The 19,335-nt window shown below is 42.8% G+C and overlaps 1 long non-coding RNA gene across 2 annotated transcripts in view; it reads right to left on the bottom strand.

The window, feature by feature from the left end:
* LOC122555356 overlaps nt 1-19,335 on the bottom strand; it is a 53,429-nt gene that overhangs the window by 21,308 nt on the left and 12,786 nt on the right. Inside the window, exon 1 of one of the 2 annotated variants that reach the window (XR_006313242.1) lies at nt 10,615-10,732. The exons of the other annotated variant lie outside the window; for it this stretch is intronic. This is a non-coding gene — a long non-coding RNA (uncharacterized LOC122555356). Of the gene's footprint in view, nt 1-10,614; nt 10,733-19,335 lie in introns of those variants that run through there. 2 annotated transcript variants of the gene reach the window in all.

Below are 19,335 nucleotides of genomic sequence, written 5' to 3'. Positions count from 1 at the left end.
TAAGATTACAAACAAAGTTAGCTAGAAATATAAGAACAGACAGTGAGAGGTTTCATAAATATTTAAAAATGAAGAGTTAACAAAGTGAATTTTATCCCACAAAAAGTGAGGCTGGAGAATTAACCATGAAAAATAAGGAATTACAGATGAATTAAGCAGGTATTCTTCATCAGGCTTCACTATAGAGGACACATGTAACATCCCAGAAGCAGTGATGAATCAGGAAATGGAAGGGAGGAAGGATCTCAGGAAAAGTAGTGGTTACTGTTACTGTAGACAAATCCCACAAGTGACCTCTTGCCTTTATTGTTCCTCATTTCTCCCAAATGGTTTCCAAATTTTGGTTGAATTTAAGTCATCCCTCTCTATTGTGCTATTACCATCTTTAACTATCAGAGCAACCCTCTACCTTTCCGAGTTTCCTTTCATTCCTAAATGTCCTGTATTCTTCAATATTTGGGTTATAGTCCAGTTTATCAGGTCTCTGTAATGGCTTCTAGATTGTATTTCTTTCTTTCTGTTTGCACTTTGACTTCTTTCGCAGTAGTCTGGCTGTCAGTTCGGAAATGCTCTTGATGTATGGTAGTGTGGCTAGTCCTTTGGGTTGTGGCATGTCCTCGTTCCGTTGTCTTTCCCTTAGGCATCTGTTGAATAAATTGCGCGGGTATCCGTTTTTGGCGAATACATTGTAGAGGTCTTCTTCTTCCTCTTTTTTGCAGTTCTGGTGTACTGCAGTGTGTTGTGGCCCTCTCGAACAGTGTCTTGATGCAACTTCTTTTGTGTGTGTTGGGGTGGTTGCTTTTGTAGTTTAGGACTTGGTCTGTGTGTGTGGCTTTCCTGTATACCTTTGTGGTGAATTCTCCGTTCGGTGTTCTCTGTACCATCATGGCTAGGAATGGGAGTTGGTTGTCCTTTTCTTCCTCTCTAGTGAATTGGATTCCTGTGAGTGTGGCGTTGATGATCCGGTGTGTGTTCTCTATTTTTTTTTATCCGATTCACTAGAGAGGAAGAAAAGGACAACCAACTCCCATTCCTAGCCGTGATGGTACAGAGAACACCGAACGGAGAATTCACCACAAAGGTATACAGGAAAGCCACACACACAGATGACAAGCAACATGAATTCGACTGGGACAACACTACTATTATAGGACAAGCCAAACAGAGAACAGCCAGGGAATTCCTAGAGGCGTGGCACTCATCCACAGATTCAATCAATAAGCACATCGATCTGGACCCAATATACGGCGACTGCAGCGGACAGTTGGAACTGACAACCGGAAACGGCAGATTCAAACCACTACAAATGCTAGAGGAAAGATCACAGAAGCGCTTCACAGGAGGCTCCCAAGCACTGAGGATGTAACCTAGACAGGGAACGAAACATCTGCAACACAAATTCCCAGCTCGGCGAACAGAACCACAACAACGAGCACCTGAGCTACAAATCTTCTCACAAACTTAGTTTAATATTCTCTCAACTTCCCATGTGTGTAGTCAGTAAGAATACCATCCCCAGCATGGTTCAGGTGGAGACTGTCCCATTGGTTCAGATCCCACTTTACCCAGAAAAATTGCCGCTGCTCCATTAGCCAAAACCCACTTCTCCCACATCAAACTTTCATGCTCCTGTCATCAGAGCACTAAAAAGAAACTACACCACCAAATTCTTATGTGGACAGAATTTGCTAATCTTTCTAGGAGATTGGATTAGATGCAAAATGTATCCTTTTAGTTGCCATTACCTGTGATCTACGATCAGAAGGTAGGCTGAACGTAAAAAAATCCCACAGTATAAGCTAAAGGTTGCAACCCTCCTCAGGCACATTGCCACCTTTTCCAAAGATGGAAAATTAAAGCCATCCACACCATTCTATTGCAGAGCTCCTAATTCCAAAGCATAGCCCTGGGGGAATGCTGACAGACAGTCTGTGAGATACACACACAATTACACGAAGCCTTGGCCTGATCTGACTTACATGTTAATAGTTGATATGTTTTGTACAAAAGAAGGAATTTTAAACAGAATAATTAATAATGTAATTTGATGTTTTCTGTTTGTCTCATTTATGAATAGTGGAGCCATTTGGAGTAAAGAAAAGGGTCCCTGCCTCATTGATATTATTGCCAGCACTTTATTCAGCACCTTAGTCCTGAACTAACCCAACTGTCTTGTGCTCTCTCTGTAGTCTAGTGATCAGTGAAATTTGCAGCACAAAAGGATCATAAAAACTATAACAAAGGAAACTTCAAACTTAATCTTCTATTCTGGGTTTCTGACATTATCTTTAACCATAATTCATGCTGAAGGTTCATATTAATCTAAACTTTGAGGAGGGGACATTGACACAATGGAAATGCCACTCGATTGTAGAAACACCATACAAGTTCCAGGTAATAATGAGAGAAAAACTAACCACTATCCCTTAACATTTAATGGTGTTACTATCACTGAACCTCCCACTATCAACATCCTGGGCAATAATCAACGAGGTAAAAACAATGACTGCAGATGCTGGAAACCAGATTCTGGATTAGGGGTGCTGGAAGAGCACAGCAGTTCAGGCAGCAGCACCCCTAATCCAGAATCCTGGGCAATATTTCTGGTCAGAATTGGGTTGGACTGGCCATGAATACAAGAGCAGATCAGACGCAGATTATATTGTGGCAAGTGACTCAGCTCCTAACTCGCCAACTGCTAATTGCCATCAAGAGATCAAAAGCCAGGAGTGTGATGGAATAGTTTTCACTTGTCTGAATAGCAGCCACCTCTGCAACACTCAAGAAGCTTAACACCAGCCAGGATAAACCAGCCCATCCATCAACTTCAACGTTCACTCCCATCACCATCCATTCACAGTGTGCACCATATAAAAGATGCATTACAGCAACTCGCCAAGGCTCCTTTGGCAGCACCTTCCAAATCCACAACCTCTGCCTGAGAAAGACAATAGACAATGCGAATGCCACCAACTGCAAGTTCTACCCCAAACCATTCTCCATCCTGAACTGGAATTATACCAGACTTCTTCCGATGTCACTGAATCAAAATCCTGGAACTCCCTCCCTAACAGTATTGTAGGGCTACTTACAGCACACGAACTGCGCTTTCCTCAAGCTAATTTGTGATCAGCAATCAATATTAGTCAGGGATGCACACGTCTCATAAATGCATATAAGAAGAAATTCAAAGACCTACAATGTGTTCTGGTCACAATTCCACCACAGTGGCTGGTGAGTAATAATATGTGGAATTGTAAATTAGCCTCAGTAATGGAGACCAGGACGTGTGCTGTCGTTACCTGATCTGGGCTACATAGATCTCCAGGCGTACAGCAACATGTTTGACTCTTAATTGCCCTCAGAAATGGCCTAATAAGCCACTCAGTATATAGGCAATGGGGGATGGACGGTTGGTATTTCCAGTGATGCCAACAAGCAATTAAAAAATTAAGGAACAAAAAAACAAGCTTCCAAAATACGTTGACAGAGTGGGGGAATTGGATTTGGCATTGTAAGTATCAAGAGGTCAATATGCAAATCTTACAGAACTGAGTCTAAATGCAGTGTGGTATGAATGTAATTCAGCAGGTTTACACTCTGATGGAATCTTACTTGCTCGACTGGGAGAATGTGTCAGCTTCAAGGGGCATGGGCCTTCTTCCCAGTCTCTGCAGAGTTCTCAACATTGCAGAAATATCAGTAACACTGATTGGAAACACAGGATTGTGTTAAAATATAATTGACAACAGTTTCATGGTCATCATTAGACTCTTAATTCCATATTTTTATTGAATTCAAATTCCACCATCTGTCATGATGGGATTCAAACCTGGATTCCTGAATGAATAGGAGAAAGTGAAGCCTGCACATGCTGGAGATCAGAGTCGAGAGTGTGTTGCTGGAAAAGCACAGCAGGTCACGCAGCATTCGAAGAGCAGGAGAATCGATGTTTCGGACCAGAGCCTTTCCTGATAAAAGGCTCTGGCCCGAAACATCGATTCTCCTGCTCCTCGGATGCTGCCTGACCTGCTGTGCTTTCCCTGAATGAATAGTCTAGTAATAATACCACTAGCCCACCATTTCTGGGGAGGTCTGGGGAAGTGGCATCACTAAAACCACTGTGCGAATGTGGGGACCTGCACTGATACTTCTGCTGTTTCTCTTGTGCTGTCAAAATGCTGTCAGTGTGAAGTGCTCCATCTAGTGGTACCATGAAGAGCCAGCAAAATGACCATTTTACTAGCAATGATCAACCATTTCTGGGCCCTGAATCCGATGGTTCCTGAGGTCTGCCTAGCTGAATGATCCTCCTGGAGGCAGATCATGTCAGGATGGGGTGCCAGAAGATCAACTGGAAGTGCCCAAGGGTGGCCAGCATCCTTCTCCAGCTGGGTGCTGCTATTTAAGGAAGGCATTTTTAAAAGTGATGTGTGATCACAGCTGCCATGTCTCTCATGGAAAATGGGCAGTTCCTTGACAGAATGGTCCATGGCTGCAGCAATGGCCCTCTGACCCTCCCTCTCTGGGGTTTGGTGAGGTGGGGTGTGGAGGGGGGGACGAATCTTAAACCATGCATTGATGGTGGGGGAGTCCAGGCCCTGGAAGGCAGAGTGATGGGAGCGGGAGGTCAGGGCCTGGGCATTGGGCAGGGAATGGGGGAGCTTAAAAATGTGCTGCTGGAAAAGCGCAGTAGATCAGGCAGCATCAAAGGAACAGGAGAATCGAGAACAGGAGAACAGGAAGCCCTGAACAAGGGCTTATGCCTGAAACGTCGATTCTCCTGTTCCTTTGATGCTGCCTGACCTGCTGCGCTTTTCCAGTAACACATTTTTAAGCTCTGATCTCCAGCATCTGCAGTCCTCACTTTCTCCCAGGGGGTGGGGGAGGCCAGGGCTTCTGGGGGCTGGGGTGAAGGGAGGGGACCTGCTGATATAGGGAGGGTCAATTGAGATCTGGCCGTGATAAGGGAGTCAGACTTGGGGTGATGTGTGTGGGAAAGGGGCAGCTGAGGCCTGGCGATGGTGAGGGAGTTGGCCGGGGGGGTGATGGGATAGTCAGAGATCTCAAGACACAAAATGACATAGACACATAGAAACTAGGAGCATGTGTAGGCAATTTTGTCCTTCATGCCATCTCATCCAGTGATCATTACTGATCCTTTATCTCAGTATCATATCTCCTCTTTCACCGTAGACCCCTTAATGCCTTTAACATCCTACAATGTATCTATCACTTTCTTGAATATACAAATGCCGTTGTGTCATTACGATTTGCTCATATATATATTTCAGAATCTGCAAGACGCTGAGCCTCACTGCCTTACTGAAAATTACAACTTGCCTCTTTGAATCATGTTACCCACTTGACATTGATCTCTTGTTAAAGTAAATGGATGGTGTGTGGGTGTTGGGTGTTGGAGGCAATTTTGAGTCTGGAAACAGATTTTAGAGACTCCAACAATCTCCACAACCCACTTTTCTGTCAGAATTCGGTCTGGTATTACAAAATAGGCAGAGTCCCTTTCCCAGTGGGAGGCAGGGTTAATCAGCTTTTACTTTGCTGAGCCCATGCCACAGGGTTGCTCCAAAATGAGTAGAAGGTTTGGCTTTGAATTATTTTTGCTTAAGGAAAAGTAAGTAGGCCATTTTCTTCTCAGTGTTATTCAACTACTTATCAGTATTCGAGCAATTACAACATCAGTCTCAGAGCTAAAGTTCAACAAATTCATTTTGACGGGAGACTTTAAGTCATTTTGACCTGGATGCTATTGTTAGCAGTTTGAACAAGCAAAATATGAAATTCTTCTCTCTAAAGGAGGTGCTCCACTATGTGAATTAACTAGGTTAACAGTAGTGTTCAGAAAAAAAGTAACAGTATAACGTCATATTGTTAGGCATCATTTGAAAAGGTTGTGAAGGGTAGTTTCTACATTGGGGTGTGTCAAATTTTATCATCTCTTGCTGCACTTGAATTTCCAATTGAAATAGCTGCTATACTCACCATTGCCACAAGATGGCAATGTTACGCCATTCTATCTAAAGACAAACGAACACAAGCATTCAGTAGACAGGAAGTGGAGGTGCCCATGTTGGACTGGGTTGGACAAAGTTAAAAATCACACAACACCAGGTTACAGTCCAACAGGTTTATTTGGAACTACAAGCTTTCGGAGCGCTGCTCCTTCGTCAGGTAACCAATGAGGCAGGATCATAGGACACCGAATTTATCGTAAAAGATCAAAGTGTCATACAACTGATGCAATGTATTAAACAAACCTAGATTGCTGTTCAGTCTTTAATCACTTAGAATGGGGATGTAGGTTTCAATTGACTAATACGAAAATCCCAGAACTCCTTTCAAGAGATAAGGGCGGCACGGTGGCACAGTGGTTAGCACTGCTGCCTCACAGCGCCTGAGTCCCGGGTTCAATTCCCGCCTCAGGCGACTGACTGTGTGGAGTTTGCACGTTCTCCCCGTGTCTGCCCGGGTTTCCTCCGGGTGCTCCGGTTTCCTCCCACAGTCCAAAAGATGTGCAGGGTCAGGTGAATTGGCCATGCTAAATTGCCCGTAGTGTTAGGTAAGGGGTAAATGTAAGGGTATGGGTGGGTTTCGCTTCGGCGGGTCGGTGTGGACTTGTTGGGCCGAAGGGCCTGTTTCCACACTGTAATCTAATCTAATCTATAATTTAAGGTTATATTTTTGAAAAAGGTGACATTTCAGCTCAGGCAATGCATTAAAGATGTGAGGTTAGAGTCTGTCTGTATCCCAACTCTGAGTCAGACTGGTTCTACTTCCAATGTAGGAATTTATAAAATGTCATATGGACAAAATAGAATGTAGCTGCAAATTCAAATTCACTCATTGACTTCGATGTGTTTGTGCGTGTGAGAGGGAGAGTGTGTGTGTGCATGTGAGAGTGTGTGCGCACATATGCATGCTTGATAAAGTGTGTGCATGAGTGTGACAGAGTATAAGCCTGTGAGAGGATGTGTGTGTGAATATGAATGTGGTGTGTGAGTGTGTGAGAGTGTGCGTGTGTGTGCATGTAAGAATGTATAGTGTAGTGGGGTTACCTATAATGTGACATTAACCCAAGATCCTGGCTGAAGCCCTCCTCATGGGTACCGAACTTGGCTATCAGCCTCTGCTTGGCGACTCTGCATTGTTGCATATACCAAAATCCACTTTGGAGGATGGTCACCCGAAAATCTGAGGCAGAATGTCCCTGACTGCTGGAATGTTCCCTGACTGGAAGGAAACGTACCTGTTTGGTGATTGTTATGCAAAGTCCATTCATCTGTTATCACAGTGTCTGCTCGGTCTCGCCAATACACCATGTCTCGGGGCATCCTTGCCTGCAGCGAATGAGATAGACAACGTAGTCCGAGTCACATGAGTCGTGTACATGGTGAGTGGTATCCCCACGTGTAATGTGGTATCCATGTCGACACTCTCACATGTCTTGCAGTGGTTGCCATGGCAGGGTTGTACGATGTTGTGGTCGATGTTGTCCTGAAGGCTGGGCAGTTTGCTGCAAACAATGATCTGTTTAAGGTTTGGCAGTTGTTTAAAAGTGAGAAGTGGAGGTGTAGGGTAGATCTTGGCAAGGTGCTAATCCTCATCGATAATGTGTTACAGGCCACAAAGACATTATCGATGAGGATGAGATCTTCCCTTCGGTTCCATTTCTTGTCTTTAAACAGCTGCCTAACCCTAAACAGACTGCCCCCAATGTCCGCAGTGTGTGCACGTGCGCGCACAAACACCCCTCTCATAGGCATATATATTCTCATAGGCATGTACTCAAGCACACACTCTATCAAGTATATACACACACTCTCACATGCACACACACACACACCCTCTCTCCCTCACACACACACATTTAAGTCTTTGGGGTGAATTTGCATTTGCAGATACATTCTTTTGATCAAAAAGCAGACAATCTGTCGGCAGTCTGTCCAGGTGACATTTTATCAATTCCTACTTTGGAAATAGAGCCATTCTGACTCAAGGTTAGGATACAGACAGACTCTAACCTCACACCTTAAAAGCACTGTCTGAGCTGAGAGGTCACATTTTTTTATAAAACCTTAAGTTATCTCGGGACTGTGACTTAAAAGAAGTTCTGGGAGTTTTACATTAATCAATCAAAAAGTGCAAACCCATTCTAATTGATTAAAGACTTAACAGCAATCTAGGTTTGTGCATCAGTTGTATGACATTTTGATCTTTTACTATAAATTCTGTATCTTATGATACTGCCCCATTAGCTACCAATGAAGGAGCAGCCCTCCAAAAGCTTGGACTATAACCTAGTGTTGTGTGATTTTTAATTCTGTAAACGAGATGTAAGATACAAAGGGGAAAGCAGTATGCATTCTTCCTTGGCCATCTAATTTGTAGTTTGCGAATAGTAAAGATTGGGTATTCTGAATGTGCCCTATATTTAAATTTACAGAAATGTGTCTTTGTAACAAATTATGTATAAATTTTTTAAACTATCTATTAGAACTGTAAATTAAGATGCATCTGATTCTCTGATGATATCCCATCTTCATAGTGGATGCATGATCTCTGTACTCATACAATTATGGTCTCTTGAGCAGCTCTGATATTATTCATTGCACAATTCTGTGCTACAATTGCCAAGTCTCTGAGCTCTGGATTTCCCTCTCTAAACCTCCCTGCTTCTCTTTGTTCTTTTAAGTCTTTCCCTAAATCCTCTCTCTTTGACCAAGCTTTAGCTATCTTTTTTGGATGGATCAGTGTCAAATTGTGTTTGATATTGATCACGTGAAGCACCTTAAGACGTTTTACTATGTTAGGAGCATTATATAATTTCAGGTTGTTCCAAGTCACAGCATCACTTAAGAACATAAAACAAAACAAAGAGCTGTGGGTGCTGCAGAGCAGGTAGACAGGATGGTGAAGTAGCTGTTTGGTATGCTTGCCTTTATTGGTCAGTGTATTAAGTATAGGAGAGTTGAGAGGTCATGTTGTGGCTGTACAGGACATTGGTTAGGCCCCTTTTGGAATACTGCATTCAATTCTGGTCTCCCTGCTATAGGAAAGATATTGTGAAACTTGAAAGAATTCAGAAAAGGTTTATAAGGATGTTGGAGGGCTTGAGATCGGGGGAGAGGCTTAATAGGATGGGGCTATTTTCCCTGGAGCATTGGAGGATGAGGGGTGACCTTATAGAAATTTATAAAATAATGAGGGGCATAAATATGGTGAATAGCCAATGTCTTTTCCCCAGGGTAGGGGAGTCCAAAACTAGAGGGTATAGGTTTAAGGTAAGAGGGGAAATATTTAAAAGGGACCTAAGTGGCAACTTATTCATACAGAGGATGGTGTGTGTATGGAATGAGCTGCCAGAGGAAGTGATGGAGGCTGGTACAATTACAACAATTAAAAGGTGTCTGGATAGGCAAATGAATAGAAAGCATTTACAGGGATATGGGCCAAATGCTGGCCAATGGAATGGATTAGTATAGAATATCTGGTCAGCATGGATGCAGTTCCGGCAGCATCTATGAAGAGAAAAAAGAATTAAGTTTTGAGTGCAGTGATCCTTCTTCAAAACATAATTTAAGAACATACTCGTCAAGAAAATAAAAATAAAATTTGTGAATACCAGGGATCTGAAATAAAAGTAGAAACTGTTGGAGAAACTCAACAGTTCTGCAAGCATCTGTGGAGAGACAAACAGATTTAATGTTGCCAGCCCAATATTATTATTCTTCAGAACATAAAAAAACAGACAATATGAAATGCACAAGAAAAATGTCCCTGAAGTCTTTGAGTAAACATTATTTGGTCCATTGATAATGATAATTAGGCATTGTGTATTCAGAGCAGGGAGGAAGCAGTTGTGGATGGGTTTCCTGAAGGTCTTACAGATTTTGACTTTTAGGTGTATTCATTACAGCCCAAACGACTGACAGTCTGTGTGTCTGTCAAGTGGGTCTGTGTACAGCAGAAGATGTTCGGGAAGGAGGGAGAAAGGGGAGACGGTAGATGCAGGAAGATGGGCTCTACTCACGGTGTTGGGAATCACAGAAGGAGTTATCAGCAACAAGGTGACAGTCAGAAGAAAGCTAAGCCAGGTAGAGTGGAATGGTGTTTAGGAACAGTGAGACTGTAAGGAGTGAGATGTTGGTCAGTGATGGAAAGTAAGATGTTGGTTGTTGGGAGGAAACTTGTGGTTGGAGAGGACTTGTGGTTGGAGAAGTGAGATATGATCAGTGGATGAGAGATGGATTCTGGGTAATCCAAGATGGAGGAAGTGAAAAATTTCTGGCTGTAACAGACTGCTCCTTTTTTGAGGTATTTTAGGTGTTGGAGATGATTTCCTCGAATTCCAAGAGCAGCAACTACTGCTTTATATGCTGTTGCAATTACTTTGGAACTTTGGAAAAATAAAGTCAAAATAACAGCACTTTTAAAAGGGAGAAAGACAGACACAGGCAGCAAGCACATGGTCTGTAAGGGAGAGAGAGAGAAAGAAACCCACAGTGCTGACTGACTCAACAGTGAATCTGTGCAGTATTGCCTTTGCTGTTTGAATTCATGTATCACTGGACATCGGAGTCTAGGAAAACTTACCAAACAGTCTCACTGTTCCTAAACGCCATTCCACTCTACCTGGCTTAGCTTTCTTCTGACTGTCACCTTGTTGCTGATAACTCCTCTGTGATTCCCAACACTGTGAGTAGAGTCTTGGAGGAACCTGTTCAGGAAAGGTTACAGCACAGAAACAAATAAGTGAATAGTTTTAAGTATAGCCTTGCTGTAAATCTACAATAGTGAGTAGAGTGAGTTCTTTCTTGATTTTTGAGTGGGAGCAGCGGCGAAGGTAAAAGTGAACCCGGGAGACTACAGCAAAGGTAAGACAGTTTGTTTTAAAATTGCTTACCTGTCCGAATGGCCTTACTTCCACTCCTATGTCTTATGGTCTTATATGTTTTTATTAGGATCTGTCTCTTGATTGAATTTTAAAAATATAAGCCATAAGTATTAAGTTAGCCTGGAGCGATATTTTGTGGAACAATAAGACAGTGCTATTTTTTGGGTCTGTAGATTGGAAGAAGCAAAATGACCTTTAGTAGTGTGAAATGCTCTTCTTGTTGGATGTGGGAGTTTCAGGAGAGTTTAAGAGTTACTGAGGATTATATCTGCACTAAATGTCATTGGTTGCAAATACTGTCAGATCGAATGGATTGGTTGGAGCAGCAGTTAAAGGCAGTGAAGAATTTCCAAGAGCTAGGAGGTGTGATGGTTGGCAGTTATAGGTTGAGAGAAAAGCAGCAGATACAGTCAGGTAGATGGGTTAACTCCAAGAAAGTTAGGAAAGGTAAGCGGGTAGTACAGAAGTCTTCTATGGCTATCGCCATTTCAAACAAGTATGCTGTTTCGGAAAATTTAGGAGGTGGTGGACTTTCAGGGGAATGTAGCATGAACAGGGCAAAAGTGAGGACTGCAGATGTTGGAAACCAGAGTTTAGATCAGAGTGGTGCTGGAAAAGCACAGCAGGTCAGGCAGCATCCGAGGAGCAGGAAAGTCAACATTTCGGGCAAAAGCCTTCATCAGGAATAGAGCAATGTAGCATGAACAGCCAAGTTTCTGGTATCAAGACTGGCTCTAATGTAATGAGGCGTACATTAGGTTCCAAGTGATCGATTGTGTTAGGGGACTCTCTAGCCAGATGCACATGTTCTCAAAGGGGAGATGGACCAGCAGGAGGTCATTATACACATTGGTACCAATGACATAGGAAAGGAAAAGGATGAGATTCGGAAGGAAGAATATAGAAAGTTAGGCAGAAATTTAAAAAGGACGTCTTCAAGGGTAGTAATAGTTGGATTACCCCCAGTGTGATGAGCTAGAATAGGAATAGGAGGATAGAGCAGATAAATGTGTGGCTGAAGAGCTGGTGTGTGGGAGAAGGATTCACATTTTTGAAACATTGGAAGCTCTTTGGGATAGAAGTGACCTCTACAAGAAGGATGGCTTCCAAGGGTGGGGGGAGGGAGGTGTTGGATCCAAGGAGATAGTGAGGAAAGAGATCAATCTGACACTGGTACAATTGAGAACAGAACTGAGTCAAACAGGCAGAAACAAAGCAGAGAATAAGGTAGGACTGATAAATTAAACTGCATTTATTTCAATGCAAGGGGCCTAACAGGAGAGGCAGATGAACTCAGGGCATGGTTAGGAACATGGGACTGGGATATTATAGCAATTATACAAGCATGGCTCAGGGATGGACAGGACTGACAGCTTAATTTTCCAGGATACAAATGCTATAGAAAGGTTAGAAAGGGAGGCAAGAGAGGAGGGGGAGCGGTGTTTTTGATAAGGGATAGCATTACAGCTATACTTAGGGAGGATATTCACAGAATTACATGCAGGGAAGTTATTTGGGTGGAACTGAGAAATAAGAACGGGATGATCATCTTATTTGGATTGTAACTATAATCAGCAGGAAATTGAGACAACTTTGTAAGGTGATTTCAGTTATCTGTAAGAATAATAGGGTGGTTATGGTAGGGGATTTTAACTTTCCAAACATAGACTGGGACTACCACAGTATTAAAGGTTTAGATGGAGAGGAATTTGTTAAGTGCGTACAAGACAATTTTCTGATTCAGTATGTGGATCTACCTACTAGAGAAGGTGCAAAAGTTGACCTACTCTTGGGAAATAAGGCAGGGCAGGTGACTGAGATGTCAGTGGGAGAGCACTTTGGGGCCAGTGACCATAATTCTATTAGTTTTTAAATAGCGGTGAAAAGGATAGACAAAATCTAACAGTTGAAGTTCAAAACTGGAGGAAGGCTAATTTTGACGGCATGAGGCAAGAACTTTCAAAAGCTGATTGGGGGCAGATGTTCGCAGGTAAAGGGATGGATGGAAAATGGGAAGCCTTCAGAAATTAGATAACGGTAGTCCAGAGACAGTATATTCCTGTCAGGGTGAAAGGAAAGGCTGGTAGGTATAGGGAATGCTGAATGACTAAAGAAATTGTGTGTTTGGTTAAGAAAAAGAAGGAAGTATATGTAAGGTATAGACAGGATAGATCGAGTGAATCCTTAGAAGAGTATAAAGGAAGTAGGAGTATACTTAAGAGGGAAATCAGGAGGACAAAAAGGGGACATGAGATAGCTTTGGCAAATAGAGTTAAGAAGAATCCATAGGTTTTTAGTAATACATTAAGGACGAAAGGGTAACTCGGGAGAGAATAGGGCCCCTCAAAGATCAGCAAGGCAGCCTTTGTGTGAAGCTAGAAGAGATGGGGGAAATATTAAACGAGTATTTTGCATCAGTGTTTACTGTGGAGAAGGATATGGAAGTTATACAATGCAGGGAAATAGATGGTGACAACTTGAAAAATATCCATATTACAGAGGAGGAAGTGCTGGATGTCTTGAAACACATAAAGATGGATAAATCCCCAGGACCTGATCAGCTGTACCCGAGAACTCTGTGGGAAGCTAGGGACATGATTGCTGGGCCCCTTGCTGAGATATTTGTATCATCGATAGTCACAGGTGAGGTGCCGGAAGACTGGAGAGGTTGGCAAATGTGGTACAATTACATAAGAAAGGTGATAAGGAGAAGCCAGGGAACTATAGGCTGGTGAGCCTGATGTCTGAGGTGGACAAGTTGTTGGAGGGAATCCTGAGGGACAGGATTCACACTTATTTGGAAAGGCAAGGACTGATTAGAGATAGTCAACATGGCTTTGTGCGTGGGAAATCATGTCTCACAAACTTGATTGAGTTTTTTGAAAAAGTAACAAAGAGGATCAATGAGAGCAGAGCAGTGAACATAATCTATATGGACTTCAGTAAGGTGTTTGACAATGTTCCCCATGGGAGACTAGCTAGCAAGCTTAGATCTCATGGAATACAGGGAGAACTAGCCATTTGGATACAGAACTGGCTCGAAGGTAGAAGGCAGAGGGTGGTGGCGGAGGGTTATTTTTCAGAGTGGTGGCCAGTGACCAGTGGAGTGCCACAAGGATCGGTGCTGGGTCCTCTGCTTTTCATCATTTATATACATGATTTGGATATTAACAAAAGCGGTATGGTCAGTAAGTTTGACACTAAAATTGGAGGTGTAGTGGACAGCAAAGAAGGTTACCTCAGATTACAACGGGATCTTGATCAGACGGGCCAATGGGCTGAGAAGTGGCACAGATGAAGTTTAATTTAGATAAATGTGAGGTGCTGCATTTTGGGAAAGCAAATCTTAGCAGGGCTTATGCACTTAATTGTTAGGTCCTAGAGAGTGTTGCTGAACAAAGAGACCTTGGAGTGCAGGTTCATTGCTCCTTGAAAGTAGAGTTGCAGGTAGGTAGGACAGTGAAGAAGGCATTTGCTTTGCTTTATTGGTCAGAGCATTGAGTATAGGAGTTGAGTGGTACGTGTATGGGATGAGCTGCCAGAGAAAGTGGTGGAGGCTGGTCCAATTGCAACATTTAAAAGGCATCTGGATGGGTATATGAATAGGAAGGGTTTAGAGGGATATGGGGCAAGTGCTGGCAAATGAGACTAGATGAGGTTGGGATATCTAGTCGGCATGGACGAGTTGGACCGAAGAGTCTGTTTCTGTGCTGTACATCTCTATTACTCTATGACTCTATGTGGTTATGTGTATAAGTTCACGGGATGATTTACACTGCTGTGCTAGTGTAGGGGTGCTGGTGATGGGAGGATGAAACATTATTGTGCATGATCCAGAGGCAATGCAGAGACACTTACACATCAAACCCTTCTCATTTCCTCTCACAATTTTCATTAAATCAGGAAGGCACAGGCCAAACAGGAAAAAAACAGTTTCAACAGCGAGAAGCAGCTTCCTTAAAGTGTTTCAACAACTGACCACCTCCTGAAAGCAATTGGTCTCCTCCTCCCCACTTTCCCCAACCCCCAATCCATTAAAATCAGATGTGGCTGCATTTGAGGTGGATTGGGTCCCTCTATTATATTTGTATCCAGCCAACCCAAAACCCGATGCTTTGGGAGGTTAAAATTCAACCAACTCCCCATGGTCATAGTGTCCCTCACATAAAAGGAAGGCCTGCATTTACATACAGCCTGTCACAACCTTGGGGATCAGTTAAACCTTCGTGTAAGTATAGAAAAAACAAACAAAAAAGGCATTTCATTTGACAAAATGAACCTCCAAAGTCATAGGATTGGTCAACAAAATCGTAATGACTGGTCAGGTCTTCAAATCAAGCTTGTGACACTAATTGTGACAGAGTGGCTCAGTGGTTAACATTGTTGCTGCACAGTTCCAGGGACCCAGGTTTGATTCCACCCTTGGGATGGAGGTTGCATATTCTTACTGTGTCTGTGTGGGTTTCTTCTGGGTGTTCCAGTTTCCTCCAACAGTTAAAGAGATGTACGGGCCATGAGGATTAGCCATGAGAGATTGCTCATCATGTCCATGGATGTGCAGGTTAGGTGGGTTAGCCATGGGAAATGCAAGGTTACAGGGATAGAATAGGGGTTTCTGTCTGGGTGAGATGCTCTTTGGAGGGTCAGTGTGGACTCAATGGGCTGCTTCCATACTGTAGCGGTTCTAATTGATCTGTTATGAATAATAACTCAATGATTGTGAAACAACTGGGAACAGATCTCACATCACAAGACCATGACATAAATGAAGTCTTTAATCAATGCAACAATGTGCTTTTGCAAAAAATGAGATATTATTGTGCATTCTTAGGTTATTTCTGAAATACTGGGAAGATCATCACGGATTAAGAAATGCTTTTCTGATCTTCACATCGATTTGATTTTGCCTTACAATATCACCATAATCATTCATAAAGGGAGTCACTTTCAAACTATCTACATGAACCTTTGTAATTCCGAAAGTTAGGAAATATTTTCATATTCAAAGTTTAAGGTTATAAATGTGAAAATGTTTGTATATGTCTGACTGCTAGTGTACAAAGTTCCAATTCTGCTGATAAGCTCACAGCATAGTTTTATTTGAGTAACACATTGTTGAAATTCTGTCCATTCCACTTTGTAATTGAAGCTTGCATTTTGATGGAATCATAGATTGGTAGAGCACAGAGGAGGCTATTTGACCCATCTTTGCAGATTATTCCGTATCTATTAGTGGCACTGCCCTGCTGCTTTCTCAGTAACACTGGCATTTTCTCCCTTCAAAATCTATCTAATTTCTTTTGCAAAGTTGCTTTTAAAATGGCTTCCACCACCCTTTTAGGCAGTGAATTCAAACTCTTACAACTCTGTTTGTAAAAATAAATCTACTGGTTCTGTACGAAACAGCCTCAAACAATTTCCTTGGGTTGTTAATTTTACTCTGTCAAAACCTCTATCAAATCTCACTTAACATAATTAGGAATATAAAGACAGTCTAACATTGCTATTTTGGTGCCACTCTATATTTGTAATACTATTACATGCAATATAAAGCTACTGAAACTTGACCCCCAGTTTTCTGAAGTCATATGTTGTGATAGAGTTGTAATGGGGATAAGCATTTACAAACAAAGCTAATGCACAAATAAATGTTTAAACATTATGTTGTCCAAATAAATTGAACATGACACAATCCAGAATCAAATCCTTCAGAATTATTTTAAAAGGAAGATCAAAATAGTCACTGAGAATCCCAAACATTTCTGTACAAATATCTGAAATTAGACATTTTAAAGCCCAACAATCTCCATTGGCTTATTTCAGAAGCATTTTAAAGAATAGTAGGAAATAATTTGTATTCCTCATTGAGTGCAAGTTGAAGGGGATTTTAATAGAATAACATCTATTCAACCTGAACAAGCAAGATAAATGTGTTCAGTTTCACCTTACATGTTTTGTTGACTGTGTACCGTTTGCTTGGATGAGTGCAGCTCCAACAATTCTCATGAAGCTCTGCACAAGCAAAGACATAGCAGCCCATGATTGGCACCCCATCCAACTTTCAAAGTTCACCCCATCTTAAACATACATTCCTCCACCAGAGGGACACAGTGTGAGCCTTGCGTGCCCATCCACGAAATGCACTGCAGATGTTCTCCAAGGTTCCTTCAAACAGCACCTTCGAAACTCAAAACCTCACCCACCTAAAAGGGCCAGGGCAGAGGATGCATGGGAACACCATCATCTGTAAGTTTCCCTGAAAATGTCAGGAAACCTAAGTTCCACCCCAAGATCATTGTTTTCCATTTTAACAGAAGTGGATATGGAGAAAGCTGCAGTTCATGCAAGCACAGTTCGCAGGCGATGCTAACAATTGAACTGATTAGCTGCCTCAATTCAGTCAAAATGCCCAGTTTCTGAAACCCATATTGTGGATACCAAACCAGGTCTGCTCTTAGTGCAGATTCCTGATTTCTGATGAAGGGCTTATGCCAGAAACGTCGATTCTCCTGCTCCTTGGATGCTGCCTGACTGGCTGTGCTTTTCCAGCACCATACCTTTCGACTTTGATGTCCAGCATCTGCAGTCCTCACTTCCTCCTTAGTGCAGTTCTTGTTGGCTAGCCTTGGTACTCCTTTGGAGAGCTGAGGAACCCTTAGAGATTTTGATTCTGGATCAGTGGTGCTGGAGGAGCACAGCAATTCAGGCAGCATCCGAGGACAGGCAAAATCGACGTTTCGGGCAAAAGCCCTTCATCTTTTATTCCTGATGAAGGGCTTTTGCCCGAAACGTCGATTTTGCCTGTCCTCGGATGCTGCCTGAATTGCTGTGCTCTTCCAGCACCACTGATCCAGAATCTGGTTTCCAGCATCTGCAGTCATTGTTTTTACCCCTTAGAGATTTTGAGTCAAGTTTGAATTTACTGCCTTAGTAAGTGTTATGATATGGATTATCATTATGTTCTCACTCCCAAAGAAATGGGAGGTGGGGCTGCCAGTTTACCAGGGCATTCTATTGTTGCTTCTACATATTATTGCACCCGGGTACAAGGACAATCTTAGTACTTTTGAAGGCTGACTCATTTAGGGGAGCATAGAAGATATACATAGCACAGTCTGATATAGAGGTCACAGAAACAGTCAGTGGGATCAGCTGAAGCCCAGAGAAAGGGCCAAAGGTCAAAAGAGTAGGGTGCACATGAGCCAAAGAAAGGAGAAGAGGCAGAGGTTCTCGGCTCCACCACAAGGTGGGGGTGGTGGAGGGTGTAGTGGTGCACCGACCTAGAACATTCTGCCTTAATCTGATGTAAAACTGGTGCCAGAGGAGACTTAGTATGAGTCGTGACGTTATCAGTGCCATTTGCCACGGTGCAGTAACTAAAGCAATAATTCACCATCTTGTTCCCGGCCAGTGGCTGTGAAGTTAACTGTTACACACACAGTACATCGGGTAATCTGGCTGGTATTTCCCAGTCCGCAGCACACAGCTGCATAAAGGATGTGAATAATGCCCTGTTTACTCATAGAGAGGAGTTAATCGTTTCCATTTGGGTTTGCTATCGTAAATACAGAAAATCATGGAGTTTGCCCAGATTGCAGGCTTCCCTTAGGTACAGTGTGTTATAGATGGCACTCAGTGAGGCCCCTAACTCAGACCACTGACAGTCTTGTCATCCGGAAGTCATTTCACTCAATGTTCAGGTGGTCTGTGACCATAATACAACCTTTCTTCATGTGTTGCACAATTCCTGGATAGCTGCCTCAATTCAATTATTTATTTATTTTAATATCTTCACAGGACTTGAGCATCACTGACAAAGCCAACATTTATTGCCCATCTCTAATTTCCTGCAGAAGGTTGTGCTGAGCTGTCTTCTTGAACTGTTGTAATCCATGTGGTGTAGGTACACACACAATGCTGTCAGAGAAGAAATTCCAGGATTTAGACCCATCAAGAAAGAAGGAACTGTGATATATTTTTAAGTCAGGATGGTGTGTAACTTGGAGGGGAGTTTGCAGGTGGTCACATTCCCAAGCGTCTTGTCCTTCTCAGTGGTACAGATTGTGGGTTTATAAGGTGCCATATAAAGAGCCTTGGTGATCAAAGTTTGTGCGAAGATTTGTAGCTCGGGTGCTCGTTGCTGTGGTTCTGTTCGCCGAGCTGGAAGTTTTTGTTGCAAACGTTTCGTCCCCTGGCTAGGCGACATCATCAGTGCTTGGGAGCCTCCTGCGAAGCGCTTCTTTGATGTTTCCTCCGGTGTTAATAGCCACTATAAACACCGGAGGAAACATCAAAGAAGCGCTTCGCAGGAGACTCCCAAGCACTGATGATGTCGCCTAGCCAGGGCACGAAACGTTTGCAACAAAAACTTCCAACTCGGCGAACAGAACCACAACAACGAGCACCCGAGCTACAAACCT

This window comes from Chiloscyllium plagiosum, chromosome 12 (genome assembly GCF_004010195.1).
Source record: "Chiloscyllium plagiosum isolate BGI_BamShark_2017 chromosome 12, ASM401019v2, whole genome shotgun sequence".
NCBI lineage: Eukaryota > Metazoa > Chordata > Chondrichthyes > Orectolobiformes > Hemiscylliidae > Chiloscyllium > Chiloscyllium plagiosum.
The sequence above is the reverse complement of the archived record's forward strand: the minus strand, read 5'-3'. Positions and strand labels throughout refer to the sequence as shown.